We start from the raw sequence: 12,188 nt of genomic DNA, 5'->3' as shown, positions 1-12,188 counted from the left end.
GTAATTCGCAGTATTTGTGTGTGTGTCCTATCAGGTGTAATTCGTAGCATTTGTCTTCGTGTCCTACAAGGTATAATTCGCAACAGTTGTGTGCGTGTCCTACCAGGTGTAATTCATAACAGTGGCCAGCACTAACAACTCAAACACCTTTTGACTGGCCACCGGATGGTTCCTTTGCTGGGGAAAAATTAACAGTGCTTAGGAAAAGGCTGGAAAATAAAGCTCCAGCCCAGATGGATTATTGGTATGTATGGGACAACTGGGCTTATGCGCATGCGAAAGGAAGTCCTCTTTCTTCCTCCTTTTCTTATTCATCTCAGGGGTCTCCAGCCCCGCTCTATGCTATGCCTGCTTCTGCCACTCCTCCGGCTTACCCTCGGCTTTCTGACTTATGCCCGTCACCTCCTTGCTTGCCAATTAGCCGTGCTTTCTGTCCAGGTGACAAGCCTCATGGGGGGAGGACTCGGGTAGCCCTTGTAAGTAAAAATATTTAAGAAAAGAGACCAGGAGGGCTGGGGGCTAGTTAAGAAGCCCACCCTCCTTGTTAATTTGGTAGTGAAACAAAGCTGGTGCTCATGGAAGGGACAGTTCAGAGAAAAAAAACAGGATCAGGCCCAAGCGGGCAGGCAACAGATAGAGAGATTGGAAAACAGGTTGAAAACTTGAAAGTCATAGTAAAAAAAGAGGAGTAAATAATTACAGGAATGGAAACATAAATCCCGGAATAATACTTAAAATGGTAAAATCTAAGTTAATTGGGTGTCGTTTTGGGAAATAAGCAAGTAATTTAAAAAAAAAAAAGTAAAAAGTTAACTCTTTAGTTGCTGGAAAGAATTAAGCAGTTGAACTTTGTAAAATACTGAAAAAAAAAAACAATTCTTGGTTTCTTTGCAGCCATTTTGGAAAAAAAATGGGCCCTTTTCCAAAAAAATGCAATTGTACAGTGCTACTTAATTAATATCTTATTAGGTTCCAAGGGGCTACAATAGGTGGTGTCTTCCTTTTCAGGTCGCTGTGTGTTTGACAGCAGGAATTAAAAATAAAAGGCAATCAAAAGTCTGGTAAAGTTTATTGTGCCCTTTTTAAAGTAAGAATCTTTAACCTGTGGATCCAAAAGCAAGCCGGAAAGCATTTGTTTTAATGTAAATTACTGAACTGATAAGGTAGAGGCCACTGAAACCTAGGCTGCCTATAAAACAAATACAAGAAAATATGGGTAATTCCTCTGTTTTGCCTGCAATTAACAAAGGTATTTGTATAAAAAGAAAATATTTTAAGCAATGACTGACTGCCCAAAAGGGGTAGATCTGTGGTTTTTTATTTGTCTTTCAGACAATCAGAGAAAATAGATGCCAGCTGAAAAGCAATTCAACATCTCATGAATTTACTGGCACAATAGGAATTCTGTTCTGTGTTCTATGTCCTGTCTTGTGGTGTTTGTCTTGTGGACAGAATTGCTGTGTTTAATTTTTCATAGGACAGTTTAGTTTAAAACTAAATAGAAGGGTTAAATCAAAATGCAGATACTTGTTTTATTCAACTTGGAATACAAAGTGTTTGGATAATATCAAAAAAATGTGATATACTAAAATTTAATACATTTGCTTAAGTAAAAAAAAAAAAATTTCATTGGCCAGATCTTTTAATTGAAAAAATTGTTAAAATTTACACACCAACAGTCTTTGGAAGCAAGGACATGAAAGGTTAACCCACTCCCCATATTATACATGAGATCCTTCTGGCTACCTCACATTTCTAGCCAGAGGGCTGGGGAGGGAGGAAAGCTATTGGACACCAGAGGTTGTACCAAGTGGACTCCTCAAAAGTGGGTGTGCTTGTCCTGGCTTGTTGCTCCAAAGCTCTGTAATGAAGTCATTTTCCTAAAAGGGTGTATGTGGCATACATTAAACAATAAGACTAAAGTGCTGTATAATGGGCAATGTACATGTGTTCCTTTTTAAACTAAGGTGTATAAGTAAAAAGTGAAAGTTTCCTTTGCAGGTTAATAAAAGCCAAGAAGGGGAAAAGAAATAAAATGGAGGACGAGCTAATTCAACGCTGTAGCTGGCAAGCTCAGTCCAAAAATAAGACACTGGCCTGCCCAAGGACATTACTCACAGCTAGGATTTGGCTAACAGCCAAGGAAGAGGGGGGCTTGAATGTGCCCAAGCAGCTGTGAGATCTGCAATACACTGCCAGACATTAATGAAATGTGTTAGGTCTCGGTATTTAGAGGTAAAAGAAGTCCTGCTTCAAAAATCCTAAGCAAACCCGCCATTTGTTAAAACCAGGTGACTGGGTCTACATAATGGTCCATCAACAAAAGACTACTCTGGCTCCATGCTGAAAAGGCCCTTATTAAGTCCTGCTAACTACCAATACTGCTGTGAAGTGCCAAGGACTGATTGGCTGTGTTAGGGAAAAAGGGTTCCCCTCCCGTCTAGGGTTAGGAGGGTAGCCTTCCCTGGACTTCTGTATTAGCCAAACAAAACACAGAGTCTTGGCTCTTTGATAAAGTGAGGCACTTTATTGCTAGCGAATACGACAGCTGAAGGGCTCACCAATTCCTTTTCAGAGGAAAATGGTGAAGCCCCGAACAAAGAACAGGGATGAGCTTTTATAGCTTGGTTCAACATACATTGTGATATCTCTTCCAGTTCGAACCGGTTAACCCAGTCTGTTTGAAGTTCTGGGGTAGGTAAGAGCATGGAGGCTTATCTGTATAAGGAATTCTCTCCCCAAAAGCAGGGAGTGCAGGTTACACACAGTTCGCATTCTTTCTATCCATAAACAAAGTAGAAAGGACAGATAAGCATAGAAAAAAGACAGCAGCGTAGCTTTACATGATTATAGGGTCGCTTTCTGGGTTTTTTTCCTATCAGCTGGACCCATGCTTCTTACTGCAAAAAGACCCCTCCACCTTGAGGTGACTTCACTTCGACTACTGATCAGCCTGTCCCTCCTTCTGGGTTTTTTTTCTTTCCTCCTTTTGAACAGCAAAAAAAACAAAAAACCCTAAGGTGAAGTGCTAGTAACCTCTCCCTTGTCCACTGACAAAGCTAAGCTGCATTCAGTATTTGCTAAAAAAAAACCCCAAAGCACTACAGGGTGACGTGCTAGTAACCTCTCCCCTGTATAATGCAAAACCATGAGTGTTCCAAAAAAAAAAAAAAAGAAACCCTTGCTCTGCTAAAACCACCAAAATCCAAGGATTCCTGACTGCAAAAGACACTGAGAATTGGCCTTGATGGCAAAGACGGAGCATTGTACATTGGCAGGGAGGAAGTTGCGGGATGTATTCTTGGGAATGTGAAGTAAAGTGGTGGGGTGGGTTTATTCCAGAGGCTGGAACCTGTGCTTGTAGGCAAGTATAAATACCAAAAACGCCTTACAGCCACGAACATTACTTCCATCATCTGCCACCACTCCTTTGCAGGTAAAGGTTCCTGGATCCATCATAGCTACGTTAGGTTGGCGCTGGGACACCCACCTGACCTTGACAAGCCATTGGACGAGCCACTTTACGAATGAACACCACGACCAACCCATGGACTAAGCTTTCCAGCTCCTGGGACCTTCACAGCCCACCAGGACTTTTTGTGTTCCTGTTTATTGGACTTACATTGGGGGTAGTGTTTTTTGTATGGTATAAAGGAGGATGCCGACATTGGTATGGTTTGCCTGGGGGGGTTCCTCTCCCTATTCCCAAGTCCAGTACAAGGATGGGAGGGCAATAGCTTCTTGAATTTAACCCGCGCTATCAAACAAGGTGTAAATCGAACGCAGTGTTGGATTGGTATTCATACCCCCACATATTTAGGTCAGGGGGTCCCCTTGGTAGGGGTACCTATCCCCCTTAATCGAACACTCCAAACTAAGGTATGGGCAAATTGCCTAAGGTATGGCAAATAAGGTATTGCCTAAGGTATGGGCAAACTAAGGTATGGGCACTTTACAATCCAAATATGGTCTATTGATATGGTGGCCCAGGGTAATTATGCTTTATGTGTGTCATGACGTAAGGGCATAGAAAATACAGTTTTTGTAGGGAATTTTGTGGGGTGCAAGGACACCACCCAAATCAGCTCTGGTGCGGGAGACCCCTCTACCTACTCCAGAACCCCGTGGCCAGTCCCCGAGGGGTCTGGCTGGTATTGGTTATGCAATCACACAGCCTATAAGGTTCTCCCAGCAGGATGGTGTGGTCCATGTACCTTAGGGGCTATAGTACCCGCCGTGACAGTACACCAGAACCTGACCCGGGGAGAGATCCGCAATCTAGTATGGAGGGACCGACGAAGTGTTCCTTTAAACCTCCTTTCTCAACGCCCAAAGGCTTTCACTCCTTTGTGCATTGGTGTCTGCCATGGTTGAGAGTAAGCGAGCTGGAAAAAGCTATAGTTAACATTTCAGCTGCTTTGAAACTAATGGCAAATGCTACTGCAGATGCTCTATCTGCCCTTCAAATTGAAGTCACCCAGCTATCCCAAACTACATTGCAAAACCACCTAGCCCTGGATTATCTCCTTGGAAATCAGGGCGGGGTTTGTGCTCTGGTCAACTCAAGCTGTTGTGTATTTGTAAATCAGCACCATAGGGTGGAAACTGACATCCACATCCTCAAGCAACAGGCAGCCCTATTCCACCACATCAGCCTCCACACTACCAGCGCCGGATTCCAGGAGGTCTGGGACTGGCTCACCTCATGGCTACTGGATCTGGGGATTTGGGGACGGCGTATTTTGTATTTACTTTTTTTGTCTGTTATTGTTTTTGCGCTATTTTTTGTATGCCTACAATGCTGCAGTATGTGCTGTCGGCAGTTGCTAACCCTGCAGCGTGGTTACTCAGCCCTGATATAGCTTACTGACGTACAAAAAGAAAGGGAGGACTGTTAAGGAAAGGTTAGCACATATGACTCCATTTTGGTTTGGGGCCTACCATTGTTTAAATGCCAGCACATCATACACCAGGAGGAGCAACCCTTAGATACTGAATCCCTGTGAAAATCCTCCTCCTTGTCTCCAGCCTTCCTTGACTCCCAGTATCTGGTTTTTGTCAGTCTCCAACTCCCTGTCTTTTGGCCTTGACGTGAGGCCTCCCATCCTGATAATAAAGGTTACTGATGCATGGCTTTAGGACCATGCTGTGTAATTAACATACTGGTATAGCACGAGGAATGCACCAAGCAGGGATAGGTGGTAGATAAGACAAGGGTTTGTTTATTGGCTAAGGTTTCCGATGCACGAGGGCAACATGCTTTGCTAAAAAGTATATAACCTTTGTATAATCTGTATTCAGGGTCCCCTCCTGGCTGGCAGGGGGGCACCACGCTCGAGCGTAATAAACTTAATGTCTTTTGGGAACTCTGCAGTTGTGGACTTTGTTTATGTTTCTCAGCCTAGATTTGAACTGTGCGTGACCTATCAGGTATAATTCGCAGCATTTGTGCAGCATTTGTGTGCGTGTCCTATCAGGTATAATTTGCAGCAGTTGTATGCGTGTCCTCTCAGGTGTAATTCGTAACACTCCCAGTTTAGATCTTCCTGTCCATGCCCCCATGTTTCCCTACCACCTTAGTGTCCTTCCCTAGTCTGCCATATCCTCTCTGTCGGAGGAGCACAGAGCTCTCAGCAGACTCCGAGGCATGGGGCTGGTTTTATCCTCCTGTGCCAGCGACCAGCCATGCAGGGAGCACAGCACAGACTGTGAGGGAAGAGCACCTCCTGCTGGGGGGAGGGATAGCTCAGTGGTTTGAGCATTGGCTTGCTAAACCCAGGGTTGTGAGTTCAATCCTTGAGGGGGCCTTTAGGGATCGGGGGCAAAAATTGGGGATTGGTCCTGCTTTGAGCAGGGGGTTGGACTAGATGACCTCCTGAGGGCCCTTCCAACCCTGATATTCTATGAGCCCCAACCCTGCTCCCTGCAGCACAGTGTCCTCTAGTGCCGCACTGGGGTCAGCACTCATTGAGCTGCCTCCCCCATATTTGCAAACAGCTTCCAGCACAGATCAAGCCAAACCCATTAACTGTGAGATCAAAGTGTTTGTCCTTATTAGCATGGGTTCATCAAGATCCATCCCACCTCTGCACAGGCTGCTTATAGCTCACATTGTGAGGTTACTTATTGGAAATACGTTTCACAGTCGATGCAATTAGTTTACAAATGGGGATAAGAGACTTATACAAAATCAGTCATAAGCCTGGGACTAAAACCCAGGAGTCCTGGCTCTCAGCCTCTCCTGCTCTAACCTACTAGACCCCACTTTTCAGAGCAGGAGCTAGTACCCAGGAGTCCTAGCCCCACTCCCGCTCTAAACACTAGGCCCCACTCCCATTCCATAGCCTGGGATAGACCCTAGGTGTCCTGACTAGAGCTGACTGGAATTTTTCATCTAAACCTCTTTCTATCAGAAAGTGCTGCTCCTTTGAAAGAGACACTTTCTGCAGCATCCTGCTGGTTTTGTTAAGCTTCAGTCAGGATGGTAGCTCAGGTCCCAGGTGGAGTTTCTGGTTGACACCAGAGAGAGAGAGAGAGAGAGAGACACCTGCACACCTGATTGAGAGCAAAGATTTGAAACTGGATCATCCACATCACAGCCATGTGCCGACTGAACTTCCCCAAGAACTGAGGCCCATCGCAAACCTCCACCCATTCCTCTCCACGGGCAAAGTCTAGTTCTTCAGCTGGGCTTTCTCTAACTAACACATAGCAGCAGAGAACTATGAAGTAGCTACTGAAACAAGACACTCCACAGCACCCTTCCTCCTCTGGGTAGAGGACAAGAGACCAAACCCCATGTGACGGATGCATAGAAACCTGGCTTAATGCACGTTTGGGAGAGGCTCAGATACTACAGTGATGAGGATGGTATCAAAACTTATACAGACTTGAACCACTTGGTTCTCTGAGAGTGGGGCAGGCTCTTCCTGTCTGGTTCTGAGTATGAATTCCAGGGTGAATCCGAATCATTTCCCCCCAAAAGCTTTGTGGAAACTGATCTTTGGCTCCAATTTCAACCATTTTTCATTTTGATGCAGAAGGAAAACAAATGTCAAAACTTCCATGTGTTTTTAACAATTCAGCCAGCAAAAAAGTCTGGGTTAATCATAGAATCATAGAATATCAGGGTTGGAAGGGACCCCAGAAGGTCATCTAGTCCAACCCCCTGCTCGAAGCAGGACCAATTCCCAGTTAAATCATCCCAGCCAAGGCTTTGTCAAGCCTGACCTTAAAAACCTCTAAGGAAGGAGATTCTACCACCTCCCTAGGTAACGCATTCCAGTGTTTCACCACCCTCTTAGTGAAAAAGTTTTTCCTAATATCCATCCTAAACCTCCCCCACTGCAACTTGAGACCATTACTCCTCGTTCTGTCATCTGCTACCATTGAGAACAGTCTAGAGCCATCCTCTTTGGAACCCCCTTTCAGGTAGTTGAAAGCAGCTATCAAATCCCCCCTCATTCTTCTCTTCTGCAGGCTAAACAATCCCAGCTCCCTCAGCCTCTCCTCATAAGTCATGTGTTCCAGACCCCTAATCATTTTTGTTGCCCTTCGCTGGACTCTCTCCAATTTATCCACATCCTTCTTGTAGTGTGGGGCCCAAAACTGGACACAGTACTCCAGATGAGGCCTCACCAATGTCGAATAGAGGGGAACGATCACGTCCCTCGATCTGCTCACTATGCCCCTACTTATACATCCCAAAATGCCATTGGCCTTCTTGGCAACAAGGGCACACTGCTGACTCATATCCAGCTTCTCGTCCACTGTCACCCCTAGGTCCTTTTCCGCAGAACTGCTGCCTAGCCATTCGGTCCCTAGTCTGTAGCTGTGCATTGGGTTCTTCCGTCCTAAGTGCAGGACCCTGCACTTATCCTTATTGAACCTCATCAGATTTCTTTTGGCCCAATCCTCCAATTTGTCTAGGTCCTTCTGTATCCTATCCTTCCCCTCCAGCGTATCTACCACTCCTCCCAGTTTAGTTTAGCTGTCTAGGGGAAATCTGTCTGAGAACTTAAGTAACCCCGGTTCATACCCTCATCCAAAAAACCCCTGTCTTGATTACGTATATACTGTTGGGATATTATTATATTATGAATGAGGCCAGTCAGCCTCACCTCAGTCCCTGGAAAAATCATGGAGCACGTCCTCAAGGAATCAATTCTGAAGCACTTAGAGGAGAGGAAAGTGATCAGGAACAGTCAGCATGGATTCACCAAGAGCAAGTCATGCCTGACTAATCTAATTGCCTTCTATGACGAGATAACTGGCTCTGTGGATGAGGGGAAAGCGGTGGATGTGTTGTTCCTTGACTTTAGCAAAGCTATTGACACGGTCTCCCACAATATTCTTGCCAGCAAGTTAAAGAAGTATGGGTTGGGTGAATGGACTATAAGGTGGATAGAAAGCTGGCTAGATTGTCGGGATCAATGGCTCCATGTCTAGTTGGCAGCCGGTATCAAGTGGAGTGCCCCAAGGGTCGGTCCTGGGGCCGGTTTTGTTCAATATCTTCATAAATGATCTGGAGGATGGTGTGTATTGCACCCTCAGCAAGTTTGCAGATGACACTAAACTGGGAGGAGAGGTAGATATGCTGGAGGGTAGGGCTAGGATCCAGAGGGCCCTAGCCAAATTAGAGGATTGGGCCAAAAGAAATCTGATGAGGTTCAACAAGGACAAGTGCAGAGTCCTGCACTTAGGACAGAAGAATCCCATGCACCGCTACAGACTAGGGACCGAATGGCTCGGCAGCAGTTCCGCAGAAAAGGACCTAGGGGTTACAGTGGACGAGAAGCTGGATATGAGTCAACAGTGTGCCCTTGTTGCCAAGAAGGCCAATGGCATTTTGTGGTGTATAAGTAGGGGCATTGCCAGCAGATCGAGGGACGTGATCGTTCCCCTCTATTTGACATTGGTGAGGCCTCATCTGGAGTATTGTGTCCAGTTTTGATCCCCACACTACAAGAAGGATGTGGAAAAATTGGAAAGAGTCCAGCAGAGGGCAACAAAAATGATTAGGGGACTGGAACACATGACTTATGAGGAGAGGCTGAGGGAACTGGGGATGTTTAGTCTACGGAAGAGAAGAATGAGGGGGGATTTGATAGCTGCTTTCAACTACCTGAAAGGGGGTTCCAAAGAGAATGGCTCTAGACTGTTCTCAGTGGTAGCTGATGACAGAACAAGGAGTAATGGTCTCAAGTTGCAGTGAGGGAAGTTTAGGTTGGATATTAGGAAAAACTTTTTCACTAGGAGGGTGGTGAAACACTGGAATGCGTTACCTAGGGAGGTGGTAGAATCTCCTTTCTTAGAAGTTTTTAAGGTCAGGCTTGACAAAGCTCTGGCTGGGATGATTTAGTTGGTGTTGGTCCTGCTTTGAGCAGGGGGTTGGACTAGATGACCTCCTGAGGTCCCTTCCAACCCTGATATTCTATGATTCTATGTGGTCCCTAACAGTCTTTGTCCAGGAACTGCCCCCATTCCAAGAAATTCCCCATATATAAGGTAGGGGATGATACCGAGGCCTTCTTAGAACATTTTGAAAGGGCCTGCCTTGGGTACAACACCCCTACAGACCAGTATATGGTGGAGCTGAGGCCACAACTCAGTGACCCCTTAACAGAAGTGGTGGTTGAAATGCCTAAAGAATGCATGAATGACTACGAGCATGTCTGTCGGTGGTTTAGAGCTCTAAGGTAAAAACCGGATCTGCCATTTTCCCGGCACGCCTACCACATTGTAAAAAATTGGGATGCCTGGGTATCAGGAGCAAGTGTTAAGTCTCTGGAAGATCTGTCTTTCCTAATGCAAATGGCGCAGTGGTACATCCTAGACAGGAAGTCCAACAGTGTTATCGAGGCAGGGGAGATCAGAACCAAATGGGTGGAGGTGGCGGAGAAGAAGAAAGTTGGAGTGGATATCAGAAGGAGCAACCCGAGACAACACCTTACCTCTTGGGACACCCTATTACTTGGGGACAGCCCAAGGCCCCATCTACACCCCAAGGAAAATCCCAGACACCTTATTCTCCCACCACACCATTCTCCAACAATTCACTTTGCCCCAGTGACCAGTCAGCCGGGTGATGTTTAAAATATAATGAGCTGGAGCATGTGAAGGCCAACTGTCCCAAGAAACCCAACAGATTGCAGTTCATTGCACCAGAATCACACCAAAGGTCCTCTGGCCCAGATGCCTCCCAGATACCCTAAGAGCAAAAAGAAAAGGAGTACTTGTGGCACCTTAGAGACTAACCAATTTTTTTGAGCATGAGCTTTCGTGAGCTACAGCTCACTTCATCGGATGCATACCATGGAAACTGCAGAAGACATTATATACACACAGAGACCATGAAACAATACCTCCTCCCACCCCACTGTGCAGGCACTTCTTTTCTTTTTGCGAATACAGACTAACACGGCTGTTACTCTGAAACCTAAGAGCAAAGGGAAACTGGGAGAGTGGGCAGGAAGAAGGTTATTGTGTGGACGGATACCGGAGCACAAGTGTCAGCTATCCATGCTTCCTTAGTGGACCCCAATTTAATCAACCCAGAGGCCCAAGTGACGATTCAATCCTTCAAGTCAAACTCTTTAAACCTGCCTACAGCCAAGTTGCCTGTCCAGTACAAGGGCATCCCATGCTGTTGGGGGAAGACTTGGCCAATCATGTGAACCTAGCCAAGAGGGTGGGAATGGTCACCCACAACCAGGCTAAGGAAATCTTCACACCTATCCTTGCTCCTGAGCCTTCTACCAGGGCCCCGTCTGTATTACCAGTGGTGGAACCGGACCCCATGCCAACGTCTGTGACAGCAGTAGTGGATCCGGTCACAAAGTCTCAACCAGAACCAGTCCCAGAGCTGGAACTGGTGGAGCAAGCAGTCTGTCTCAATGGTGCCCTCTGGTATTTGAACTGTAGATAAGGGGTTACAGTGCTGGGGTAGATAAGGGGTTACGCAGATGAAAGCCTCCAGGGAACTTGGACGTTGGCACTAATTTCTGGAACTTGTTTCCTGGCAGGGTCCATGAAAAGCCTTTGGGAAGCTCATGGGGTGAACCACTTTGTTGCTTCCCCTTACCACGATCAGACAAATGGCCTGGTGGAGAAGTTTAATGGAATTTTGCGGGGGGCCAGTGATTGGAACCTAGTGTTGCAGCAGTCGCTCTTTCCCTACAGGCCTCTACCACATCCCAGTTTGGACTTTTCACCATTTACACTTGTGTATGGCTCCGAGGTTAAGGGGCCATTACAGTTGGTGCAGCAGCAATGGGAGGGGGTTACACCTTCTCCAGGAACTAACATTCTGGATTTTGTAACCAACCTACAAAACACCCTCTGAACCTCTTTAGCCCTTGCTAAAGGCACTCCAGGCCCATAGGATGGAAGCATCATGGGAAGGGCCATTTACAGTCCAAAAGCACCTGGGTGCTGTTAACTATCTCATAGCATTCCCCACCTCCAACCTAATGCCTGAAGTGTGCCCTGTTAATTCTCTAAAGCCCTTTTATTCCAGAGAATTAAAGGTTTGTCACTTTACAGCCCAGGGAGGAGATGACCCTGAGTGGCCTGAAGGTGTCTACTATGAAGGAAAAAGTGATGGTGGCGTAGAAGAGGTGAACCTCTCCATGATTCTCGGACATATGTAGAGACAGCAGATCAAGGCGCTGTGCACTAGCTTTACACCGATATTCTCAGCCACCCCAGGACGTACCAAATGGGCTTACCACTCCATTGTCACAGGGCTCCAGGAAGAAATCACAGCCAGTGTGGAACAGGCTGTCCAGCACTGTCTGTGATTTGGTGTGTGTGTGTGTGTGTGATAAATATAAAGAAAAGGGCAGGATAAAATCCCTGCTTGGCAGCTGTACTGAATCACTTTACCTGTAAGGGGTTAAGTAGCTCAAATGCCTAGTTGGCACTGACCAAAAGGCCCAATGAAGAAAGAAGAGGAGGTTACTCACCCTGTGCAGTAACTGATGTTCTGCGAGATGAGTGTCCCTGTGGGTGATCCACTCTAGGTGTTGGTGCGTCTCTGCGCCTTCGCTTGGAGATTTTTACAGCAGTACTCGTACCAGTCACGCATGCACCAGTGCTTCCCGCCCGCTCTGATAGTACGCATCCGTGGCCTGTCTCCTCAGTTCCGTCTCTGCAATGGAGCTACCCCAGCTCCGAAGTAGTGGGGA

The 12,188-nt window shown here is 46.3% G+C and overlaps 2 protein-coding genes across 12 annotated transcripts in view; both read left to right on the top strand.

Annotated features, from left to right (window-relative positions):
• Positions 1–5,366, top strand: part of LOC140898209 (uncharacterized) — a 63,139-nt gene extending 57,773 nt beyond the window's left edge. The window contains exon 6 of the mRNA XM_073311709.1: positions 2,002–5,366. The gene's annotated coding sequence lies outside the window, so the exon portion shown is untranslated. The remainder of the gene's footprint in view (positions 1–2,001) is intronic.
• LOC140898214 (uncharacterized) overlaps positions 1–5,366 on the top strand; it is a 43,001-nt gene extending 37,635 nt beyond the window's left edge. For 10 of the 11 annotated variants that reach the window (XM_073311733.1, XM_073311732.1, XM_073311735.1 and 7 more), the window contains one exon: positions 2,002–5,366. The gene's annotated coding sequence lies outside the window, so the exon portion shown is untranslated. The remainder of the gene's footprint in view (positions 1–2,001) is intronic. The other variant, XM_073311730.1, reaches the window with a different exon arrangement.
• Positions 5,367–12,188: the final 6,822 nt, after the last annotated feature.

Source organism: Lepidochelys kempii, chromosome 14, assembly GCF_965140265.1.
Source record: "Lepidochelys kempii isolate rLepKem1 chromosome 14, rLepKem1.hap2, whole genome shotgun sequence".
Taxonomy (NCBI): Eukaryota; Metazoa; Chordata; order Testudines; family Cheloniidae; genus Lepidochelys; species Lepidochelys kempii.
Note: the sequence above shows the minus strand (reverse complement) of the source record. Positions and strands in the feature narration are given on the sequence as shown.